The 26,419-nt window shown below is 36.3% G+C and overlaps 1 protein-coding gene and 1 long non-coding RNA gene across 2 annotated transcripts in view; one reads left to right on the top strand and one right to left on the bottom strand.

Annotated features, from left to right (window-relative positions):
• Positions 1 to 26,419, bottom strand: part of GRM7 (glutamate metabotropic receptor 7) — a 755,739-nt gene that overhangs the window by 572,459 nt on the left and 156,861 nt on the right. The gene's annotated exons all lie outside the window — the stretch shown is intronic.
• Positions 22,611 to 26,419, top strand: part of LOC145721738 (uncharacterized) — an 11,961-nt gene continuing 8,152 nt past the window's right edge. Inside the window, exon 1 of the long non-coding RNA XR_014145598.1 lies at positions 22,611 to 22,719. This is a non-coding gene — a long non-coding RNA (uncharacterized LOC145721738). The remainder of the gene's footprint in view (positions 22,720 to 26,419) is intronic.

Here is a 26,419-nt window from a genome sequence, read left to right as displayed (position 1 = left end):
TTCCCTCAGGGCACTTAGGTGGCTCTTGTCTAAGGCAGTACAGACACGTTATCTATTGCTCCAGGTCTTTGTAGATAAGGGCAAGGAAAACGTGACCTCTTCACCTTCATCAAGAGAACATAATATGCCCTGAACTTAGTCAGAGCTCACTAAATACTTACTGAAGTAAAGTCCCAATAACCAAACCTCAAAATTTTAGCATAAACTATCTACAATACCTATCATGTAAGCTTGACAAAACTCATCAACAGCAATAATTCTTTTTACATTAGATGAACACAGTTTGTTTTCTTTGTCTCCAATGAACTATTAGCTTATGCAATAGTCATTTGGGAATCAACAATTTCTTGAAATTTGACCTGACAATCAACTATTAGTGGAAGATTACAATTGTTTTAACCTTCAAATAAAAAAGAAGACAGCCTACGTGTCAGTAATACTAAGATACAAGTGTTGTCTTGAAACAAGGGGATTAATCAGACATTCTTTATGAAATCCTTCCAGCTCCAAGGATTTCATGGAGTACCTGAACCATTATTTTCAAACTGCATTGCCATTAGCTAATCAGCAACCATTCTGACAAGGCATGAGGTGTGGTACAAAGAGAAATTATTCTGAGATAGGAGACAAAGTATTCCAAGTGCTTTCTTCATATCCTGGATCTATTTAACTATTTTATCACCATATCAATCTGAAAGGATTTACCACATTGGTCACGCACTTTGTGTATTTGCTGTTAAAATTAAAAATAGTAGCACTTGACCATATGTTACATGGAAACAAACAAAATATAATACGAAAAAAATATGTGTATCATAGGAAAATATACCTCTCCTTCATTAGGTTCACTACCGTAAAGATTACTTAACAGAGGGGCCATCAAGCTCCACTTTTGAACCCTTAAATCCTTACAGGTCCTGCACAAAAGCGATATGACAGCAGGCACATGGAGGAATGTTCAATCTCATGGTCTAAATTTAGTCAGACTTTAGCCAAGATGGTATGATTCAGGAAAACAGCAATCCTTCATACAAAGAAACTTACTTTAAAAATCCTCAGAGCATCAATATCCTTTCACAGAGTTTCTAGACACATAGGGGAAATTTTAAAACTCAGTTAACTTGAGGTAACAACTTTAGATCTGATATAATTTAGCAGATATATGAATGTACAGACAACAACTTAAAAATATTTAAGGGTTCGGGGCGCTGGGTGGTTCAGTCATTAAGCATCTGCCTTTGGCTCAGGTCATGATCCCAGGGTCCTGGGATCGAGCCCCACATAGGGCTCCTGGCTCAGCGGGGAGCCTGCTTCTCCCTCTCCCTCTGCTTCTCCCCCTGCTCATGCTCTCTCTCTCTCTCTGTATCTCTGTGTTTCAAATGAATAAATTAAAAAAAAAATCTTAAAAAAATAAAAATAAAAAAACAAAAAAATATTTAAGGGTTCATGAGCTCACCGAACCCTCCTACCATAGATGTCCTTTCCAGCTCTGCTACGAGAGTTTGAAATAGCTAATGGAGCCTGAGGGGAAGGGATTATACACCTAGACCACACTCTCCTACAAGACATGCTATAGATTATTTCCACAAAGAAATCTCTCTTCAATAGAAACAGCATCTTACTGTCACCTGGAGTTATCCAGGACTACCAGGGGGAGCAAATACTGAGACATAATGTGAATTCATCCATGAAAGGGGAAGACAGACTTCTTCCTTTCCTTGCAGTTGTCATGGTAACAGTGGGACTGAATTTAACATTTTACTCAAGCATTTTTTTTTTTTTGGGTAGAGAGTATTCTGAGATTAAGAAATAGTAAATATTAAATGTTATGACAAATCAGTAGTAATGCTACTGTAGTTCTAACATGACCAAATGGAATTCATTCCCACATGATTCTGACACTAACTTGACAAATAAGCTGATTTTAGAAGAATTTTCTTTAGTCACTGATTGGTACCAAAAATGATAAAATAATTGTCAAGAAAGTAAATACTGTGTGACTTTGAATTAATAAGTATTTTAAAAACTTATTGTAAAAGACCTATGCTCACTAAAAGTCTTTTTTTTTGTCCTATGGTTCCTTTTATGACACATCTTTCTCTCCTCAATGTAGGGAACAGAAGTTTTTCATTTATTTCTTGGACATTGATCAGTCTAATGCAAAGACAGTAAGTCATTAGAGCATCTCAATAACCAAGGAGAAAACAGAAAGAAAGCTGGGTAAAAAATGTTTAGAAAGTAGAAGAAAGTATGTCCTCACCCCTTGAATGTCTAGAGTATGTTCTTCCTTAATAACAGGGACAGAACCTGGAAGTTTTGTGCAGATGAAATTAGTTGGGTGTCTCAGTCTCGGATGTTTCTTTGAAAGGGGTTAAGAGTTATTCTAACAGTGACTTTAAAAAACAAAATGCCACCTATTTCATTTCTATCAACTCTTTCCAGGCTCTTTTTTTGACTGAAATAGTTCTAAAGTGAAAAGCATCTTAGAACCAAACGTCCATGCATAGGCAAATTGGTGTAGGTAAGAAACAAACAGAACAAAGTCACCATCCCTTGCTAAGCTTCACTCAAGTGGGGCCTGTGAGTTTTGTGCCCCTCACAATGGGAGGCTGAGTTTTTCAAATGAACACAGTCACTATCTTCTTGTATAGAGAATGAACATTCGGTCTTACCAAAGGTCTCAAATAGAAAACTCTCAGCACTCTTGAAATGGAAGTCTTGGACAACAATTTTAAAAAGCAAATTAAAGAAAAATAGGCCATTTCAGGGAGGTTAAACCAGTTGACCATTCATGAACCAGTTGTTACAGTAGGACTCTTCGAATATACATATATAAATCACTAGGCTTCTATCTATTGGATATAGATAATTTTCATTAGCCCTGCCTGTATTTCTTAGTTCTTCCACTTAATTAACCATTTCAACTTACATTCTCACAGTACTAAAAACTTATGAGCAACTGACTGCATCTAGACAGTCAAAAGCTCTCAAGGTACAAATTACCATGATAAAAGAGAATGGACAGGGAGAGAAACCAGCTTGATGTCCATTATAGTCCCACAGTGACTGGTTTGTTGCTTTGTTTTCTTTCTTTTTTATTTTGTTATATGGCTATTTTCACCAAACCAAAGGAGCAATCCTACTTGAAAAAGAGTTTAAGTCCTTATATTGGACGAGTATTTACAAATGACTACCTGTTTCTGTACTGTTAACTATTAAAATAAACGTGTTAGCAGAATACGATTTTTATGTTGAGCATTAATTTGGAATTAATGTAAATATTAATTCCATAAGGGAAAAAGTTTTCGGCATTTGGAGTGTGAATTTGGATCCTACATGGTCAACAGCAGGTTACTTTCATTTTCCTCAGCTACCTAGGGGATTGCAAACATAATACAGCATAGCAACTGTTGTTCTGACAATTAGCTGTTTCATAAAACATTTATTGACCAGTTAGTCTTTCTCAGATGCTGGGTTACACTTTGAGGATATAAATATTTTTTGAAGCATGAGCAACTACACATTGTTTCACTCTCAGTATTACTTCTTCCTCCTTCTCTGTGGAAAAGTGAATTTTTAAAATTGTTCTAAAGTACAAAGCAATTGGGATCTACTGGGCTATCTCAGCTGTAGGGGAAAATGTGGATCTCAAAGCCAGACACAGGGTCTACTATGCTGTGGTCATATTTTGCCAGCTTCTTGGATCTATAAAAGTGCTTTGTTTGAAAACTCCTCCCATATATGAGTTATTGGCCCAGTTGTTAATCATATTATCTAGACACCCACACTGACGAAGTTGTACAACCAGAACACCACATTTCCCTGGCTACCATGTATGGACATATGATCCATGGAGGGCCAATGAGAACTTTCCCTAAAAATTACATCTGGCCATGGGAAGAAGCCCTATCCATTTACTTAAGGGGCTAAATTGGGCATGTTGGATACTCCCCATTTTCCCCTGCATACTAAATTCCCACCTTGCTCTGTGCCCTTGGAAGCTGACCTCTATTGCCTGCATCATCATCTCGATTCTCTTACATTCGGTTAGGTTTGGCTCATGGGAGACAAGTGAAGACTAGAGAGAAAGAAAGAAAGTTTGGTGTATTTATTCTTCCAGTTCTCTCCCCGTGGGCTGCAGTTTGGCAGTAGCTGTGTTTTTCTACTGAAGGCCACAGTTCCCGTTGTGTGGCCCTCTCTTACAACTACAGTAATCACTGGTTCTGATAACTCATCCTTCCATTTATTCATTCAGCCTAGGAGTGCAAACATTCTCTTTCATGCCAGCCCAGCTTTCCTCACCATCCCTTGTAGCTGTCTCTAGACCTGCCTGAAACTTGCAAATAGCTTCCATATTAAATTCTCTTTGATCATCCCTTTGACTATGCTATTTTTTCCTTGCTAACACTGATATATATATATCATGACACCATGAATGAGCCTTAGTCTGAATAAACCCCCTTAATCTGTCTTATAGAAAAAGCCTGCATTCAAACTGAAGTCCATTGAGAGAAGTCCAGCTAAGAGATAAAGAAAAAAGAGATGAATACCTAAAAACCTATTTGGCTTTTGTTTTGTTTTGTTCTATTTTAAGTCATGGCTACAGATGTGCTTGAAGCCAGCAAAACCCTTGAGCATTCCAGTTACATGAATTAATACAACTCCATTTCCTTGGAGGTAGTTTTGACTGGGTCTTTGACACTTGGGACTGAAAAGAGAGGTGTATTTTCTGTAGTGGAATATATGCAGTGCTGAGAACTTCACATTCTGCAACACCAATAAAAATAATATTGTTTGTAGAGAAAAGTAGGTTTGAGAGACCTTTCAAACCCTCCAAAACTACAGCTCTGTATCTCATTCACTAGCTCAAACAATCCTAATAAAAATACACTTAACAATAAAAAATTTTAAAAAATACACTTTATTATTTTTTTAAAGACATACGACATTTCCAGCAAAATTAGCCACAGTAAGCAATGTTGCACAAAACACAAATAGAGTACGTGGTCAAAAATAGTCCTTGCAGAAGATGGTGAAGTACATGGGTGTCTCGGACACTAGAATATTGCTCCACAGCTTACTGCCATCAGCTGTCTTAATGTACTTTGTGTTTAACTATTGTTACTTGATGGCAAAAATCTTTAATGGGCTGGGAGAAAAAAAGTGTATAAATCAGTGTGACTTCCATATTATGTTGACATCAATATCCTATTTACAAATAACAAATGGGTTAATTCACACTACTGAAGCGTGCATTGTCCCAGAATAGACGGCAGGCCTATACAACTATGTTTTTTTCCTTTGCTCAGTTGTTCCACTGATTTAGAAAGATTTACATGTTGCATTTTATCAGTAATTACCTCTAAGTTTTCTAAAAACACATCTAAATCTGTTTTCCATTTCCATGCAATCTCCCAGTCTCAGATGATTTGTCATAAAGACTTTTTCTTTCAGCATCTAGATTCAATATTTTTATATACTATGAATTAAAACATATCTAAAATATTCTATTTTTTAATACCCCCATCATAGGATGGCAGTTGTTCTGAATAGGCTGGATGTAGGTTAATTCCTCAGTATTTATATGATCAGTATTACATGGCAGTTTGACAGAGCAGGTATTTCCAGGCAATAAAATACTGGAAGTTGACATACTGCGGCACAAACTGGCTGGTTGTTCACCAAACTTATTTCCTTTCCTTCTAGACACACAACTAAACAATGCTCCCCAAGTTTATTTGCTATCAGGTATGGCCTTATCATTAAATTCCAGCCAATGGACTTTAGGCCTGAGTAATTTATTATCTTTCCAAACCTAACCATGGAGCTCCCTTCTGGTCTCCCATTTCTCTCTTCCCCTTGTCTCTTGACTGCTTGCCAATCATCAGAGCATTCTTGGGAGTCACACATGAAAAATGGCAGCCCCTCTGCCAGCTTTGGCCCCTGAATGACTGGGTGTGTTAGAGGCTTCCACCTGACACAGACACCATTCTACATGAAAAAGAAACAAACTTCTACTGTGTTAAGTCACAGAGACTTCCAGATTCATCTATGATAGCAGCTGCGGTTTTTAACTAACATGTAGAGCTTGTGTTGGACATCATCTAGGTTCTTATTCAAAAACTGTGGACCCAGATAGATGGGGGGGGGAAAGTGTATTTTTTTTTTTTTTTTTAATTTTTCGGTTACTTTGCATGTAATCCAGCACTAAAGTATGTAAGGAACAATTGGGGGGTTGTTCCAGCAGGAAGTTTCACCTATATACCAACCAGTTTCTCTTATCAGTTGATAGGTTTTAAGACACTTTTGGTTGCAAGGATTATACACCAATCAAAATTATTTCACAAAGAAAGGAATTATTTTAATGGAAAATTATGTCTTAATGAATTTATGGAGAATGAACTTTGTGCAAAGAAGTTAAGGTATGTCAGGAACTAAGGAACCTACTGCCTCTGAGGTACAGCTAGTATTGTGTTTCTGCTCTTTCTACATGTCCATCCCATCTTTTCTTTAACAACCAGCTATTAGACTCATGGTCCAACATGGCCACCAACCCAGCATTTACCAACATAGCTCAACAGTCGCTGAGTTCAAATTCTTGACAGAAGGCAACTGAATGGATATGAATGGAGCTGATAAACTAAAATAATCGCTCATTCAGTGACTCTTGCATAACACACCTAAATTAGGTCTCAACTGTCCTTAGATTAGTAATGTGTTACTCTCTAGACTAATTAGTCATGGCCAAAGAGGGCTATGGCTACAAGATCCATACTCAGGCATCAGTGAGTAGGTTTAAGAAAGACAACAGCGAACATGTTCAGAACAAAACGGCAGCCAGATGAAATAACTGTTTGTGTTACTTTGTGAGGGGAGGCAGGAATCAAATGTTTCCAAGTATTCTTTCCTCAGTATGACTTTCTGGTGTTTATCATGGCTCTCCAAAACACTAGTAGGAAACAGATGATCTCTCAGACAGTTGTACGTCTTTCAATTATTACTGTTAGTATAGTTCTTCTAGTGATATTGCCAACCATGAACTATCTATCTCTCTTACAGAACTATTTCTCTTTAGAACTATCTAGGAAGAGGCACAGATAAATACTTTTTTGATATTCAATCTCTTATGCACCATATTTGACAGAAATTACCCAGATTTTTTAGTTTGTTGATGATAACCACCTATGATTGCTTAGATTGTCTCAGTTTTTGCAAATCTGTAATTTAATTGAATTTAGATGTGAAAAGATGAGATTAGACAAGTAGGCTAAAAGTCAACTTTTTACGTGGAATTTTCCATTACTCATTATCAATACCAAATGATGGACTGATCCATTATCTAGGGCACATTTTTTCAAATGGCAAACACCCTGGATTGATTGGCACAATTAAAGATACTGAATTACAGAAACCCTATCTGATAGTTCTTTGTATTGATTCTAAAATTTAGCTTAATGTTGTACATGTAGTAGGTATTCTGTTTCCTTTTTTTTTTTTAAGATTTATTTATTTTGAGAGAGAGAGAGAGTGAGTGCAAGCAGGAGGGACAGGGAGAAGGAGAGAGAATCTCAAGCAGCATGATGATGCAGGGCTCTATCTCACGACACTAAGATCATGACTTGAGCCAAAACCAAGTGCTTAACCAACTGTGCCACCCAGGGGCCACATAGGAACTCTATTTTTTAATTTATTTTGATTCTATTTTCTTAGAATGAAATTCCCTCTTTTTTCTTGGCTCTTCATTTCTTCCTTTATTTGTGGATGGGTGCTCTCAAATTTAATCCACAGCCCTATTCTCTGCCTAAAATGCTACAGTATCTCTTTCATGTCTACTGAACATAAACTTTTCAGTATAATGTTTTCCCCCATCCATTAACCAACCTATCTCCTGATTCCCCTTCCTTTCTCCCTCATCTAAGATCCCTGTACTCTGAACAACTCAAGATGCTTGATTCTCACCGTGTTAATTTCTCTAAGTGTTCCCACACCATTCTCCTTCCTGCAAGACCCTTTAGCTGAATAGATAATAATGGAAAATCTGCTATTTTGTATTTTAAAACCCGAATTTAAATCCCAGATTTTATGTTTACTCTTACTTTGACAAGAAAGTTACTTAATTTCCTTGTGCTTCAGCTGCCTTGCTTTAAAATTCAATGATAAAAAACTATTTTGCTGGGTTGACTTTGTGGGGGAGGGAATATTAACTGAGAACATATATGTAAAGCACCCAATATTGTTAGTTCCTGCTCCTCTCTTTCTGTGTCAAGTCTGGCTTATCCCATCTAGCACACAGATCAAATGTCACTATTTCTCATTAAATCTATGCTTAATCATTTTCTTCACGGAGTGTCTAATTCATGTGCATGCCTGGCTGTTCCAGTAAAGAAAAGCTGAGATATAAAACTTTTATTCTTTTTTATCACAGGTCCCAAGTCTCAGTTGGGAGGTTTTATACTATAGTGACTAACAATGATCAGCTCCAAGTTTGAATTCCAGCCTGCTCTCTGCTGAAACTCAGACAAGTTAGCTAACGTCTCTTTTCTATTCATCAGTAAATGAGGTAATATTAGTAACCTCCCTCAGCCATTTTCTATGAAGATTAAAAGAGTTAATATAGGTTATAAAATTTGAACAGTATATAATATATAGTGAAGCCTCAAAAATGCTGGCTACGATTATTATTACTATTATTAATATTATATTGCCATGTTTTATAACCAACAGTCACTCTGCAAGTACCTAAAAACAATTCAACCAATATAAAAGTAACGCATCCACATTATGTGGAATTTTCATGCACAGCCGTACATGATTTATCTTACCCCAAATCCTAACATGAGGGATGTGCTTTTCAGGAGTCTGCCCTGTGTATAAATCTTAATATTTTTATGAAAGCATGTCATGAAATGCCTGTACTAACACGACAGTGAATTCTAAATAAAGCTTAAAGGGCATTATATTACAGTCACAGAAATAGCTTGGGAGAAGGCGTACGGATTCAATGGCAATGTGTTCTATAAATCAGTCACCCAGTGGGGCGCCTGGGTGGCTCAGTCGTTAGGCGTCTGCCTTCGGCTCAGGTCATGATCCCAGGGTCCTGGGATCGAGCCCCGCATCGGGCTCCCTGCTCTGCGGGAAGCCTTGCTTCTCCCTCTCCCACTCCCCCTGCTTGTGTTCCCTCTCTCGCTGTGTCTCTCTCTGTCAAATAAATAAATAAAAAAAAAATCTAAAAAAAATAAATAAATCAGTCACCCAGTATGACAGTAGGCATGTGAAAGGGGATGATACATCTCATGTGAGATGGGAGAATTGCTTGAGAGATAAACAATGATATGCCTTATAAATATAAACATGCTTCAATGACACTGCCTTTATCTTTCCTCATAACATTTTTTTGTCTTTCCTACTTTTCACAATAAAAACAAGGCTATTCTTTCCTTTATAGACACAGGGAAACATCTAGGCAGTAAAAGGAATAAGCATATTATTTTTATTTGACATGATTAATCCAGAAAGCCATTTGAGTCGCTGTAATATTGGTGGCTGAATCAAATAAACACCAAAACTGGAGTGGCTTAACATAACGAAGGTTTATTTATCACTCTTCTAACAGCTCATTAAGGATGTTCCTGATTCATAGGCCACTTTCTTCCCCAAAGTGATTCCTTCTCTTCTGGACACTGATGACTCCTACAGCCAGAGATTTCTCTGTGCCTCAGTCAGTCGAGGGAGGGTAGAAAAGCACATCGGCGTCTCACCATCCTGTCCCTTCCGTGATAGATCCTTTCTGTTCTTAGGCAGTTGGCAAAAACTAGTCATACAGTCCCACCCAAAAGCAAGGTTGCTGTGACGGTGGTAGTGGTGCTGGCGATAAAGTTAGGACCCTCCTAGCCAGCCCTTTCCAGGGGCTTCATACCAAAGGACAGCAAAGACAGCCTGAATCTTGGTAAACAGTGGTCTCTCTGCCACCATTACATCTGCTAGATAAACTGAAGGAGATACTTGAAATCATGAACCTAAGGGCCTTGCCAGTCATCTTAAGGCATTTACGCTAAAAGACAGAAATAAAGGCCAACGGGAAGGAACCCCCTACAAAACTTTGATCCATCTTCTTAAAAGTTCACTTTCCTCCTTCTGGTTCCTCAATCAATTACAGGATACAGGGAGGGAGCTGAGACTGAATGTCTCTAAGCATACATACTTTCTACCCCCTTCTAAGAATGGAAAATAAAGTATTTTTGGAAGACTTAAGTTTCGAGAATTCTAGCAATCCTCTGGGGAAAATGGATCAACAGAGCTAATACAGACATATCTCTTAGTCTTTGGAGATGTTCTCTTTCTTATCTTATAGAAAGATAAAGATCGAATAGGAACTTTTCTGAAGACCTTTCCAGTTATAATAATCTGCGAATTAAACAATGGCAGGGAATGAAGGAGAAAGAGAAATAGTGTAAAAAGAGGAATTATAAACTGGCTGTTAATATCCCAGCCACTGGTATGAAAACTTTTGCTTTGGAACATTAAAAAAATAAAACCCAGTCTCTTAGTCCTATGTGGATTCAGTTTGTTCTATTTAAAATAGATATTACTAAAACACTAATAATTAAAGATAAAAATCTAACCAAATAAATGACATTACTGCCAACGATCAAAAGTTCAGTGTGACTGGCACCTAGAATCATAAACACATGAAAAACAAAACAACAAAAGAGTAAGTGAAACAAAATTGAGCCAACTCTTTCCAAATTAATAGTAATCAATGTGATATTCCAAATTAACCAATTAACATGGAACAGAAAGTTTTAATATAATGTTTGTGTTGAACATTTTTCAATTGTAAAATGCATAAATATAAATATGCAAGTAGAAAATTATTTAGTTCACACTTTCTAGAATTAGTTTATGGACTTTCATAGAGCTAGTTACCTAGAACTATGGGTAGCCTAAAGAAAGAAAATTTGATAGGATCAATCATCTCACAAAGGCCAAATATCTCAACTTCTGAATTTCAATAAAAGCGTATCTGAATTTACAAAATGCAGAATGCTTCACTTGTTTATTCTCATAGAAGTTAAAGTCAGAGTGATTCACACACAATTCAAATGAGGCTATCACAATATACCCAGGAAATTTAATTAGGTCACAGAAGGGGGACTGACCAAATACTAATGGAATGTCTAGGAACTAAAAGTCACATATTATATAAAACATATCCTATCTAGATACTTGATGAATCCATGGCCTTACTATGTATCATTCATTTGCCTATGCAGGTCAATTGACTAACAAGATATTAAACAATAAAGTATGCAGTAGAGATACAAGTGACCGAACTCATGACATAGTGAACCATTAAACTACATACTACACACTACCCATCCTAAAATCTTGTTGAGCCTCAATTTCCCCATCTGGAAAATTCAAATTGGAAAACATTTTAGAGATCAGTTCATCTAACTCAAACATCCTAGTATTCTAAAGCAGATATGATGTGGGTTATACATTCCTTAGAAACATACTTTTTTTTTTTTTCAAAATGCAATGACTTAACACAACTCAATTATGAAAAAGAAAATGATTTACTAGAAAGGAAGCTCTTGGGTATTTTTATCTGCAGTGGATCAGAATTAATTGTTTAGGGAAAAGGTTATTAAATATATTTTAAAAATAGTAAAGTAACATCTAAAGAGGAAAATTTAAATGACCCATATTCCTACCACCTAGAGATAACCACTGCATTACTTTTGTACTATACTAATTCAGAATAGATTACTGGAAATGAAGGATCATCTATAAACAAAAGATACATATAAATACAGGGGTAAACAGATTTCAGAGGTAATACAACTATTGTTAATTAAATGAACTTTCCCAATATTCCCTTAAGTGACTGAGAAGCCTTTATTTGCATAGAAACAACCCATATGTTAATTGAAAATCATTCCAATCTACCAATTCAAACAAGTTTCCTAGAGATCTATCATTAACAATACTTTGTCAGCCTAACTTTTCACACCAAATAGTCTCAGAATAAACTTAATTGCATTTCTTTTAATATTTTCATTAATTGACACCACATTTATACAGGCTGTCCCTACAAATTCCAAATTAGTTAAGTTTAATTGTACTGCAGAATGACTTAGAAAATTTAATCAGATAAGAAAAAGAAAATGTCATTTTTAAAACCTTATAACAAATAAGGACATCTACGGGGTCTACAGTAAAATCAAGCGCTAAATTGTAATATTAATGTAATATAACAATTCAAATTCAAGTTAATGATATGATGAAATAAATACTAACTTTAGAAGGAAAATTATTAAGATTTTTGTCTCTTTGTTGTCCCACTATTTGAAAACAGATACAAAATTTTAAATAAATTTGGATTGTATATCTAATAAATATAGGTAATGTGGTACACACAAAGTTTCCTTTGAGGACCCCACTATGATTATGTTGGGGTGATAAACAGATCTCAAAGAAATCAGCTGTCATCTTCCATAGCAGCTTTAAAAACTGATAAACTCCCAGGCTGCTTCTCACTTGAATAGTTGAAAACACCTATTCTGAGGTGAGGATCAGTGGGGAATTATTCAACAAAGTTTAATGATTCTCCCGATCAACAGTGAATGGACCATGAAAAAAAAAAAAAAAAAATATATATATATATGTATATATGCCACGTACATGTTTAAGTTCTTGATTTGAATGCGTAAGAGGGACAATTTAGCATGAATTCAACAAAATGGTTCACCACCTATAAAAGAAATGATTTGAGTAAATATGCACCCAGCTGGTTTGGTTACCTAAGACTGGTTACTGGTTTTAAAAACAGTTTTGAGAAATAGCTAATGACAAGTAATAACTTACCTCAACATCTGATAGAAAGAAAGAGAAAAAGAAGGAGAAAGACTATCCTATTGTATTGTTTAATATATTAACTAGAACCCTAGAGAATGAGGTAAAACTTCAAACACTCTAGATTTGTATTTGGTCCAAGCAAAAAACAAACAAAAAACAGAAATACAAAAAAATGATACAAAACCAATAAATAAACTTCTACTTTGGGGTCATGATGGGATAACAGAGGCCTGATTTATAGTTTATATACTCACTTTAAACAAAGGAAAAGTAGAATATGTATATAATTCTTATAAATATATATGAATATGTACATATATAATACACATGTGTACATCTATATAATATGTATACACGTACTCAGATACATATTTTTTCAGACATTAAATACCAGGCAGGAAGAGGACAGTGATCCCTGAGAGATGGAAAACAAATCAGATGAGCCCTATAGTCACCCCAGCTCATTGCCTAGACAGATTCTAGGATATAGTATATGGAGGAGTAATGTAAACAGCACCTGGTGGGTTTCCTGAGTTGAAGAATCAGATTTGGGGCTTCAGGGAACCCAAGATGGCTAGAAATTCAAGACAGAAGGGAGGAGTTGGCTCAAAGAGGAGGGAGAGGCACAGAAAGGCAAGTAGTTGACAAAGGAGTCCCCTTGAGTCTTGGGCCAAATGATGATCTGTGCATAAATGTGTGGAAACCAGCAAGATTGTGGTAAGTACCATAGGGAAAGAGTATATGGGACAATATTCCAAGGTTACAATAGGACTGCAGTTGTGTTCCCATAGGCACAGAGCATCAAGTAGCATCCTCAGAAAGGCACTGCTTTAGCAGTGGAGTCAAATTAGCCCTAGTCTAAAGGCTACACAGGATCTGACCTAATAGTTTAAAAGCAAACCTTAAAAGAACAAAACTGCATTTAAAGTAACTTAACTGTGCATCAGAACAAAATCCCACAGTAATGAAAAGGATACAACAAACCCAGCAACCAACAAAGTAAAATATACAGTGTCTAGCATCCAATGAAATTGAAAAAAAAAATAAAAATAAAAAAGACAAAACAAGGAAAGTTGACCCAAAACTAGAAGGAAAAACCTCAACAGAAACCAATTTAGAAATGATGGATCTAGCAGACAGGGAGGGACTTGTTATAAAGAAAAGGGGATATCTATTATAAATATTTTCCATATATTCAAGAAGATATAGGAAAGAATGCCCATGAGACGAAAGAAATGGGATTACATGAAAAACATCTAGATGGGACTTCGAAAGATAAAAAATTTAGTATCTAAAATGAAAACTACACTGGATGGAATTAAAAGCATATGAGGAAAATTAATGAAAATAAACACATTATAATATAAACTATCCAAGATTAAACAGTGAGAGAAAAAAAGGTTTTAAAAAAGCAGAGTTTATCAGTGAGCTGTGGGAAACTACGAAGCAGTCTAACATGGTGGTTATTACAGTCTCATAAGGAGGTTTGTTTGGTTTTTGTTTGTTTATTTGTGTTTTGCTTGGACCAAATACAAATCTATAGTCTTTGAGTAATGTTTTACCTCCTCTCAAGAGGAGGCGCAGCTAAGAAAAAGAAATTGATAAAAATGATCAAATTTTTTTAAGTTTGATAAAAACTATAAAATAGAAATTAAAAAATTTAATATATGCAAAGGAGAATGAACAAAAAGAAAAAAGAGGCATATCATCAGCAAATTGCTGAAAACTACTGATCACTAAATTTTAAAGCAGCAATAGAAAAAATATGTACAGAAAAACAAAAATAATGACAGTAGACTTCTCTTCAGAAATAGTGTAAACAGATGGTTACTAAGTGAAATCTTTAAAGCATATAAACGGTAAGTGTTGGGGGGAAAGCGGAGATTTTACACCCAGCAAAAATATCTTTCAAAACTAATGGTGAAAGAAAGATTTTTTTCAGACATACTAAATTTGAGATTTAGTTCCCCTTATCTAAGCTTCAAAAACTCTTAGTAACCCAGGCAGAAGAAAAATGAGACCAAATGGAAATCTGGATATACACTAATAAAGAACACCAGAAAATGTCAGAGAAAATATAAAAGGCTTGCTTTTCATTATTTAAACTTCTTTAAAAATTGTAATTATATGGTTAACGCAAAATGACAAGTCTCGATATATCTGAAAAGATCAAAGTCATACAAAATATGTACTGTGAATATGTAAGAAATTGGAACAAAAAACAGAGATAAATGAAAAATACCTATATATTTGGAAATTAAACAGCACATTATAAAGATACTAAGGCCAACCAAGATACCACAAGGAGAATTATAAAATTCTTTCAATTAAATGAAAGTAAAACTGCTATATTTACAATTTGCAGGATACATGCAAATTAATGAATGAGTAGAGGAAAATTTTATAGCATTAAACACTTATTTTAGAAAAGAAGAAAACTATCAAATATGGCATTTAAGTTTCAATCAGAAGAAACTAAAAATAAATAAATAACAAATTAATCCTTCCCTCTCAAAAAAGTAGGAAGAAAATAACAAAATAAAGCTGAAATCAATATATTTAAATAGAGAAAATTAACGAAACTAAAGACTTGTTCACTGAGAAGATAAAATTGATAAACCCTTGGCCAAAATGAACAGGTAAAAAAAGACAAAAATTAACAATATTAGGAATCAGACGATGTCAGTACAGATTCCACAGACATTAAAAGAGCAATGAGATATGCACAAAACCCACTGAACTTTAAGAGTTTAATGCTTTATGAATTAAATCTCATTAAAAATAAGTCTAAGAAGGAAACAGTAACAACTTTATGTCAATAGGTCAGAAAACTTAGCTTAAATGGACAAATTCCTCAAAGAATCCAAACTATCGAAACTCAAGAAAGAAAGAAGAAATAAACAACCTGAATATCTCTACAATAAAAAAGAAAAGAAACCTACCCTCAGCCAGGTTCCAGTTCCACATGTAAGGAACGTGGAAGTCACCATTCTATCCTAAGCAGCAGAAAACCTGAATAGGCTGACCGATCAGCAATTCTTCTTGGATCCTTAAGAGAAGGAAGGACACAGAAAAACCCCAAGGCCCCCAAGATTAGAGACAGACAACAAACACAGATAGTCATAACTTACCAAGAGCAGAGACTCATAAAATGAAACCGGCGGGGGAACTAGGGCCGGGGTAGGAAAACCTACACCGTAGCTGAAGAATTGCTGGAGTATCACCGTAAACAACTCAGAACTAAAAGCTCTAGGAAACCCAGGGACAAGGAAGAGGAAGCCCACAATATGGTGAGATTTACCTTTTGGAGCTTCACAGGTTAAACACCAGTAAATGCCACCACAGTAAATATCAAAAGAAAAAAAAAATCCCCTAGTAATTCCAGCAGGAAGAGGAGGGAAGGAGCAACTCTGAAATCTACCAGAGCACTCTTTTCTTAACAAGGTCGGCACTCAAGGGGAAACTAATTAACCTCAGCCTGACCTGTTTGGGGTATTATCAGAGCCTAACTCACCTGGGAGAAGGGAAATAACCAAATCCAGCCCATTCTAGCCATCCTGTCCCACCTAAAGGAGAGAGAAGAAAAAGGGAAACAAACAAACAAGCAAACAAAACCCCAAAAAACAAAAACTGAGAATTCTTGTGAAGCTCACAGTCCAGAGGTGGAGACTCACTACAATAATGAGATCTAATCTAGTCACTGGAAAGAAAGAAAGATATCCTGGCATTTGCTACAATATGGATGGAACTTGAGGGCATTATGCTAAGTGAAATCAGCTAGACAAATACTGGGGGGTTTCATTCATGGTATCACGTTCATGTGGAATCTGAAAACAATAAAAAAACCTCAAGCTCAGGGCGCCTGGGTGGCTCAGTTGGTTAAGTGACTGCCTTCGGCTCAGGTCATGATCCTGGAGTCCCGGGATCGAGTCCCGCATCAGGCTCCCTGCTCAGCGGGGAGCCTGCTTCTCCCTCTGTGCTCTATGTCTCTCTCATGTGCTCTATGTCTCTCTCATTCTCTCTGTCTCAAATAAATAAATAAAATCTTTAAAAAAAAACTCAAGCTCAAAGAAACAGAAAGTAGAAAAGTGGTTACTAGGGGCTGGGGGTTGGGGGAAATAAGGAGAGGTTGGTAAACGATACCAACTGTCAGCTACAAAATGAATAAGGGGAGAGGATCTTACGTAAAACATGGTGACAATCATTAATAACACTGTATTTTGCTATCGAAATTTGCTGGGAGAATAGAACTTAAATGTTCTCACACACACATACCCCCAAAGGTAAATATAAGAGATAATAGATGTGTTAAATAGAAGGGGAAAATCCATTCACAATGTATACATATATCAAATCACCATGATGTACACTTTAAATATTTTACAATTTTGTCAATTATACCTCAATAAAGCTGAAATTATAAAAATAAAATAAAATAAACCTGATTAACAAATGAACCAAAGACCTTAGCACATATCCTCCAAGAGAAGATCTACAGATGGCAAATTAGCATATGAAAAGATGTTCCATATCATATGCCACCAGGGAAGTGCAAATTAATACAACAATGACTATCACTACACACCTATTAGCATGGGTCCCAAACCTGGAACACTGACAACACAAAATGCTGATAAGGATATGAAGTAACAGGAGTGCCTGGGTGGCTCAGTCAAGCATCTGCCTTCGGCTCAGGTCATGATCCCAGGGTCCTGGGATCGAGCCCTGCATCGGGGTCCCTGCTCCGCGGGAAGCCTGGTTCTCCCTCTCCCACTCCCCCTGCTTGTGTTCCCTCTCTCACTGTGTCTCTCTCTGTCAAATAAATAAATAAAATCTTTAAAAAAAAAAAAGGATATGAAGTAACAGGAACTCTCATCCATTACTGGTGGAAATGCAAAATGGTAGGGACACTTTGGCAAGCAGTTTGATGGTTTCTTAGAAAAGTGAACACTGCTAAGTGACTGATGGTGTTGAGCAATGAGTAACATACAGAATTGTGGAATCATTATATTGTACACCAGAAACTAATGTAACACTTGTATGTTAACTATACTTAAAAAAAAAAAGAAAAAACAAACAAAAAACTAAACATGCTCTTACCATATGACCCAACAATTGCACTTCTCGGTATTTCACAAAAAAGTTGAAAATGTACTTCCACATAAAATCCTGAGCAAGGGTGTTTATAGCAGTTTTATTCATTATTGCCCAAACTTGGAAGCAGCCAAGATATCCTTCAGTAGGTGAATGGATAAATAAATTGTGGTACATTCAGACAATAATTTTTCAACTCTAAAACAAAATGAGCTATCAGGCCATGATAAGATATGGATAAACTTTAAATTCATATTACTAAATGAAAGAAGCAAATCTTAAAAGGCTACATGCTGTGTAATTCCCACTGTAAGACATTCTGGAAAAAATAAAACTATGGAGAGAGTAAAAAGATATATGAACGGAAAATAAGCACATGAAAAGTTTTTTAATATCATGAAACCTTAGGAAAATGCAAATTAAAATCACAGTGAAACACCACCACACACCAAATCAAATGACTACAATTAAAGAGAGAAAAAGCAAGTGTCATTGAGGATATGGAAAAATTGATACTCTTATATAACACTGGCTGGAATATAAAATGTTATGGCCACTTGGAAAAGCAGTTTAGCAGTTTCTGGGATGCCTGGGTGGCTTAGTCAGTTAAGTATCTGCCTTTGGCCTCGGTCATGATCCCAGGGTTCTGGGATTGAGTCCCACAACGGGCTCCTTGCTCTGTCGGGAATTTGCTTCTCCCTCTGCCTCTCCCACTGCTCGTGCACGCTCTCTCTCTGACAAATAAATAAATAAAAATCTTAAAAAAGAAAAAAAAAAGCAGTTAAGCAGTTTCTTATAAAATTGAACATACACATAATATAAAACCCAGCGAAACACTACTAGGTATTTACCCAAGAAATTAAGACATGTGTCCACTGAAAGACTTGTCCAAAAGTGTTTATAACAGCTTTATTCTTAATAGCCCCAAACTAGAAAGAACCCAAATACCCATCAACTAGGGGATACACAAATAGTGGTGTATCTAAACTACTCAGTGACATAAAGAAACTATCTGATATTTGCAATTACAAGAATGAATGTCCAAAGCATTAAACTGAAGGAAAGAAACCAGACACACAAAGATTACCTACTGTTTGCTAAAAGGTGATAGAAAGCAAACCAGTGGTTACTAGGGTCTATGGTTGGGGAAGAAGACTGAATTCAAAGGGAGTACAACATAAGGAAATTTGGGGGATGATAGAAAAGTTTGGTATTTTGATTGTGGTGGTGATTTAAGTTTTCAAAACTTATAGAATTGTATATGCATGTTGGTGAATTTTGTCTCTAAATTATATTTCAGTTAAACTAATAAAAATGGAAAAAGTATCTAAAAGTCAATTTTTCTTAAATGCTTAGATTTGGATAATTCTCAGAGTCCCATGCATAGACTAGTACAGGAAAGTTTTTTTTTTTTTATTTTTATTAAAGATTTTATTTATTTATTTGAGAGAGAGAGAATGAGAGACAGAGAGCATGAGGGGGAGGAGGGTCAGAGGGAGAAGCAGACTCCCTGCCGAGCAGGGAGCCCGATGCGGGACTCGATCCCAGGACTCCAGGATCATGACCTGAGCCGAAGGCAGTCGCTTAACCAACTGAGCCACCCAGGCGCCCGGAAAGTTTTTTTTATATATTATTGTTAACATAAAACTGAACAGGATGGATAGTTTAGACCAGCGTGGTATCTCTTAGGGAATGAAGTTCCCAGATTAAAAATCAAGATAATGAAACTCAAAGACAATCATTTATTCATAAAACATTTTTGGTCCATATATCATGTTACTTCTTTGTAATCTGGAAGCTCCAAAAGTAGACCCCTGGAGCAAAGTATAAGAAAAAAGAATTTCTAAAGCAATGAAATGACTTTGCTAACATGATTTATTAATTTATAGGTTAAAACTGACTGTACTTATATGAAGACAGCGAGGGCTGATATCATCTTGCCTTCTGGCACAAAGAATTAAAAATTAATTCACATAAATATCTTTTACAGCTAAGCAAGTTAATTAGATCAGATTTATTTAGTTTCTAAACTATTAAATAAAGTTGCCCATTGATGTAGAGATTATAGTTGATCTGACAGGTCAGCCTCTCTTCCTGTTTTCATTATCTACGCTGAATCCTTCTAAAAATATTGTTCTGGTTGAAATCAATAGAAGCTATTGCAGAATACAAGAAATGCTCTTGACCTTAAAAGGCATTTTAAATTGGGGCGCCTGGGTGGCTCAGTTGGTTAAGTGACTGCCTTCAGCTCAGGTCATGATCCTGGAGTCCCGGGATCGAGTCCCGCATCAGGCTCCCTGCTCGGCAGGGAGTCTGCTTCTCCCTCTGACCCTCCTCCCTCTCATGCTCTCTGTCTCTCATTCTCTCTCTCTCAAATAAATAAATAAAAATCTTAAAAAAAAAAAAAAAGGCATTTTAAATTGCTGACTTCATTTGAATCTCTAAAAAACTTAAAACAATCTTTTAAATTACAGGCACAAGGAGGGCAAAAAGGAGAAAGCTTCCTATTTATTAATACCTTTGGACGCTTTTTAGTCAAGTGGGTTTGGACCAACCTTTTCAAAGATTTCAAAGGATTTTCCACATGTTTCAGTCAAAAGGAAAAACTTTGCCCAAGACTCATTGCTTATATGCTCTGCAGCTAGACTCTCTTCAGACTGGAGAAATGCTACCTGGGAGAAAGACAGAAGTGAAGGCTCTCTTAGACAGCCACTTGGGTTCAGTTTCACAATTATTAACCCTTATAATTCATTAGGAACTCCATGATCCCATCTTGCTGAGCAGAAATTTATATTCTTGCATCACTGTATGTGAACTATCTCAAGTTCAGGCCGACCACTGTTTTCAATTAACGAATCCATCTCATAGGGTTGGATGAAGATTACATGAGAAAAGAGTTTGAGAAATTTTTTAAGGTTTAAAGAAGCTTTTATAAGGAACTTTCCTATACAAGATGAAGCTTCTCGGGGGATGGGAGGGATGGGGTGGCTGGGTGATGGACATTGGGGAAGGTACGTGCTATGGTGAGCACTGTGAATTGTGTAAGACTGATGAATCACAAACTTGTACCCCTGAAACAAATTAATACAGTATATGTTAATAAAAAATAAAATAAAATATATATATATATATATATAAAGACGAAGCTTCTGATTCCGGGCCTTACAGTGTAAACCCCATGTTTCCTCAATTGCAAATAGATGGCAGATTTTTACCTTAAATTAAAGCACTGATCTCCATACTCCAAAAAAATGTGTGTACGTGCATGTGTGTGTGTGTATGTATGTATACATATATATGAGAATTTTTTTTTAGATTGGGGAAAATAAAGTTCTAATACTTTTTGCCACACTTTCCTGAGGAGTTTTTAAATGAGAATGCATTTAATCAAATATGAAAGAAACAGAATTCCAATTTCAGAACAACTAAATTTTATTTCAACTGGCATCTAATTGGTGGTCAAACACTGTGTGGAAAGGAGGAGAATTTATAAGTTGAATCCTACTGTCACAATAAGAGATAATGAGTGTCGGGTGCCTGGGTGGCTCAGTTGGTTAAGCGACTGCCTTCGGCTCAGGTCATGATCCTGGAGTCCCTGGATCGAGTCCCGCATCTCGCTCCCTGCTCAGCAGGGAGTCTGCTTCTCCCTCTGACCCTCCCCCCTCTCATGTGCTCTCTCTCATTCTCTCTGTCTCAAATAAATAAATAAAATCTTTAAAAAAAAAAAAAAAGAGATAATGAGTGCTTCTCAATACATGCAATTCCAAATCCTCCTAATGGATGATCATATTATATAAGCAATATTCAAAATAAAAACATTTTTCTAGGGGCGCCTGGGTGGCTCAGTCATTAAGCGTCTGCCTTCGGCTCACGTCATGATCCCAGCGTCCTGGGATAGAGTCCCACATCAGGCTCCCTGCTCGGTGGGGAGCCTGCTTCTCCCTCTCCCACTCCCCCTGCTTGTGTTCCCTCTCTTGCTGTGTCTCTGTCAAATAAATAAATAAAATCTTAAAAAACAAAAAAAAAATAAAATAAAATTTTTTTCTACCTGGGTAGTCAACTGGAACAAACTTTTGGGATTTACCCCCTGCATGTGTATAGATTATGATTTAATTTAGCATTTTGGTTCTCAGGTCTACCTCTGAAAAGAAACATGGATTTACTTTCTGAAACTTCATTACATTTTATTAAATAATCTACTTGGACGTTGATCCCTATTGAAATATTTACATTAAGAGAGGATTCTAAGGTGATAGTATTGGACAAAACATGGGTTTAGCAGTGAAACTATCATGGATTTAAATTTTGTTCCATGCTAAGAAACAGTGTGACTTGAGAGTCACTCAAGCTTTGTAAAGCTTGATTTCTTCATGTATAGAATAAGATTCTCATATATTTGTGAAGTTGATGTTGAACAGTTTGATGTACATAAGGCTTTTGTTTCAGAGCAGACTTTCTATTAGTTAGCATTCCTCCTCCTTCATTAACAAAGAAATCTTCTATTTCACAAAAGGTTATATGGGTGAATTCCATGGAAAATTCCATAGTTATGAAAGTGTGGAGCATGAAGAGACATCCCATTGCACAAGTCACTTAACACAGACCTCTCCACAGCCTTGTATCTTTCCTTCTTACCTCTATTCCAATTCATTACGAGCCTAGCAACAGGAGTGGTATTTTCAATTCTCAAATACAGCCACATTACCTCCCTGGTGAACTCTTCACTGGTTATAATCCTACAGTGAAGCCAAACTCTTCAGTGTGGTAAGTGTGGTGTGATCTCTACTTTCCATGTCCACTTCCTCTTATACTGAGCTAGGTTGGTGTTCTTCATTTTGTAAATGAGACATCATCCTTCCTCTTCCATGACACTTTGTACAGGCAGCTCACTTTGCTTGGGGCATTCTCACTCTGTCCTCCACCAACCTTGAATTAACTATTCAACAAGTTAGCTTTCAGCTCAAATAAACTCTGAAAATAAGAAGGGACCCTGAGTCCCTAGTTTATAACAGGTTTCCTTTGTATAGTTTTTCAAAGAACCGTAGAAGTATTATCTTTTCCTCTATAACACTTTTATCAGGGAGTAACTCTACATTTACTTTTGTGGATAATTTTATTAATACCTGCCTCCCTCACTATAATACTATATGTCTCAGGAGAACAAGAGAAGTACATGGTTTGGCTCACCATTTATTTCAAGTGCCTAAGAGATAGTAGGAGCATAGTGAACTGTCAGTAAATACTTAATGAACAAGTGTGAGAAGAACAAATGGACATGGATGAGTAAGATGCTTCATTCCAAGGTTTTAATATTTATTTAATCCCTGAGTAATAACACTATGACAATTTGCTTTTTAAATTCCAGAGATGCATATTCCTTTATCTAGCTGAGGAAAAGAATCATAAAGGGAAAGACATTGTATAAAACATGGGGAGAGTAGGGATTGTCTTTCTAAACCTTGAGCCTCATTTAATTCTAATTAAGTTAATTCTCCCCAATGTTTTTCTTTCTTCTTTCTTTCTTTCTTTCTTTCTTTCTTTCTTTCTTTCTTTCTTTCTTTCTTTCTTTCTTTCTAAACATGATAACCTGTACTTCCTTTGGTCAGCAAAACAAAAATACAAACATCAATTTAGCATAAAATTCAATGAACTATTATTTAAAGTGAAACTTCAGACACTGATTTTAATGACAAAGTATTGATTGTATGTGTACACCTCAATGCAGACAAAATCACAAGAATGAAAAATCTATTCAGTTCTCTCACATCAGATGCTAACCCAACTCTGAGTTATGTGCTCTGATATATAAAAAGACAATAACTCAGTTATGCTTGGATCAGGAAGAGAAAACTTTGAATGTAATCTGTTACTTTGCTTATCTCTTATGCTTGACAATGTAAGTCAGAGATAATTAAAAAGATAGGAAATCAAACTTTTGTGGAGGACTTTAATAATCCAAGAACTCGATGCACAAATTTGGCTGTCTTCCATTTCGTCACAATGTTGAACTCCAAATAAGGATCATTAATTACGTTCATGTCAGAGGAAGTTATTTAACATCAAAATCTTCACATTGCCAATACTTCTCATCAAGGAAGTGCAGCTGAAAAGAAGGATAATTAAGCACCATGGTCTGAATTACATTAGTAGAACTGGGAATTTGAGGTTTCATAGAAATTTTCAAAATAAAGAGCAAAATCATCTTTTGAATCAATAAAAATAATCTTTGAAGGATCATTCAAGCTTTATGATAATGCTGACCCAAAAGTTACTTCCAGGATCTTATTAAACAAGTCCACATTATAGTGAGGTCCTTCTGTTATTACTAAGGGTTAAATTGTCTTTAGGTAGTATCCAGGAGACATGAACAAACATTCCACTATGCAGCAGCTTCCCAAACTGAGTGATTTATGTCAAATACTAATCAAAATACTTATCTACACTTATACTTATCTATTCAAGTTCATAATGTAAGCCTTCTTTACCAATTTCTAGAAATTGTATTGGCTGCAATTTTAGTAGCCTGGAGGTTTATTCTGACTTTGTCTCTTACTTGCTGTGCAACCTTGGGCAAGTCACTTCACCTTTCTTGCTCTTGGCTTCCTACTGGCAGGAGAGGTGGGTGTTAAACTGGATGATCCCAATGAACTCTTAAACTCAATTTTAAAGTCAGACACATATTTCCCAGTGCCATGATAGCTCTAACCATTCACATGGGATTTTGGTAACAATTCTCTAGTGCTTATACATTTACTATATATAGCAGGTGTTGACGAAATTTTTCTGTAAAGGGCTAGATAGTAAATAAATATGGTCACTTTTTCAGGCCATACAATCTCTGTGTTGCAACTAGTCAATTCTGCCAATGTAGAGCAAAACCAACCATAGAAAATACATAAATGAATTGTTTTCCAATAAAACTTTATTTATAAAAATGTGTAGTGGGGGAGTGCCTGGGTGGCTCAGTTGGTTAAGCAACTGCCTTCGGCTCAGGTCGTGATTCTGGGGTCCCAGGATCGAGTCCCATATCAGGCTCCCTGCTCAGCAGGGAGTCTGCTTCTCCCTCTAACCCTCCCCCTCCATGCTCTCTCTCATTCTCTCTCTCATTCTCTCTCTCTCTATCACATAAATAAAAGTCTTTAAAAAAAAAAAAAAGCCCATTAAAAATGTGTAGTGGGGCAGATTTGATCCATAGACTGAATTTTGCCAGCCCCTGGTATATACCATAGCAACAGCAACTATGGAATTAGGATTTTAAAACCTTCTTAATTCTATCTCTAGTCTTGACCAAATGGTTCAGATGTATTTAATAAATAATTCCATTCTTATCAGAGTTCATTTTTTAATCCTTCTGCCTTCCTCTTTCTTTACAAGAGCTACTTCATTGTCCCTACAGCTTCTACATTCCAGAACTTACTTTGAACCCAGTTCATGGCAAAAATGCAGTACTTTCTGGCAATGACATTCACATCAGATTCTCCTCTCCAGAAACTAAAGTTTTATCAATCAGAATATGGTTTCTTTTAAGGACCCTCGTGAAAGTATCCATTCTCCCTCTTGTCATAAACTGACTGCTTCTAGTTTCAGTTATTTACCTGACTTTGCCTCCCAGAACAAACCCCTCAAGGAAAACACCCAGTCACCCACATAATCTGTATATGTCTCTTGAATAGGAGTGTCTTGTGTAAACAGCCTGGAAATGACAAAATTGCAAACCAGAAAATGCAACAAATATGGTTGTTTCTAGATTCTGCAAAAGATAGTAAGCAAAAACAAATTCTAAAAGAGGTAGTCTTCTTCCCACCACATCAACCGTCAATGGCAAACAAATCACAAACAACTTTGTGTGGTTTACCATGTTGAAGACATGTTGATATTTGTACAGAAGCTATAAACACTGTGACACTTAAGTTCTTCAGAATTAGTCCAGCTTCAGCTCACCAAGATCCCCAACCACTCACACTCACTTGTTTAAACTCACCTTGGAGTCCCATTAAGAAATGTCTACCAACAGTGCAAAAGGCAGCACTCCCAAATTCTAATGAATACCTCAAGAGCAAGGTCCCCTGCAGTGCTATCACTCATGAGGGGCAACAGAAAGGAAAAGAAAAAAGAGGGAATTTACCCAGTTTTTGAGGGAATTTTTCATCCAACACTGGGGTTAGTTTGTTTCAGTTATGAAGATTTTATCCTAAGAAACATATACAACAAGGCTCATAAGTCAGATGATAGAATGCTTTCCCTGCTATCTTTCTGTAAAGAAGCAAGTTTTTTTTTTTTTTTAAAGATTTTATTTATTTATTTGAGACAGAGAGAATGAGAGACAGAGAGCATGAGAGGGAGGAGGGTCAGAGGGAGAAGCAGACTCCCTGCCGAGCAGGGAGCCCGATGCGGGACTCGATCCCGGGACTCCAGGATCATGACCTGAGCCGAAGGCAGTCGCTTAACCAACTGAGCCACCCAG

Source organism: Leptonychotes weddellii, chromosome 1, assembly GCF_054177405.1.
Source record: "Leptonychotes weddellii isolate Sample4059 chromosome 1, ASM5417740v2, whole genome shotgun sequence".
NCBI lineage: Eukaryota > Metazoa > Chordata > Mammalia > Carnivora > Phocidae > Leptonychotes > Leptonychotes weddellii.
Note: the sequence above shows the minus strand (reverse complement) of the source record. Positions and strands in the feature narration are given on the sequence as shown.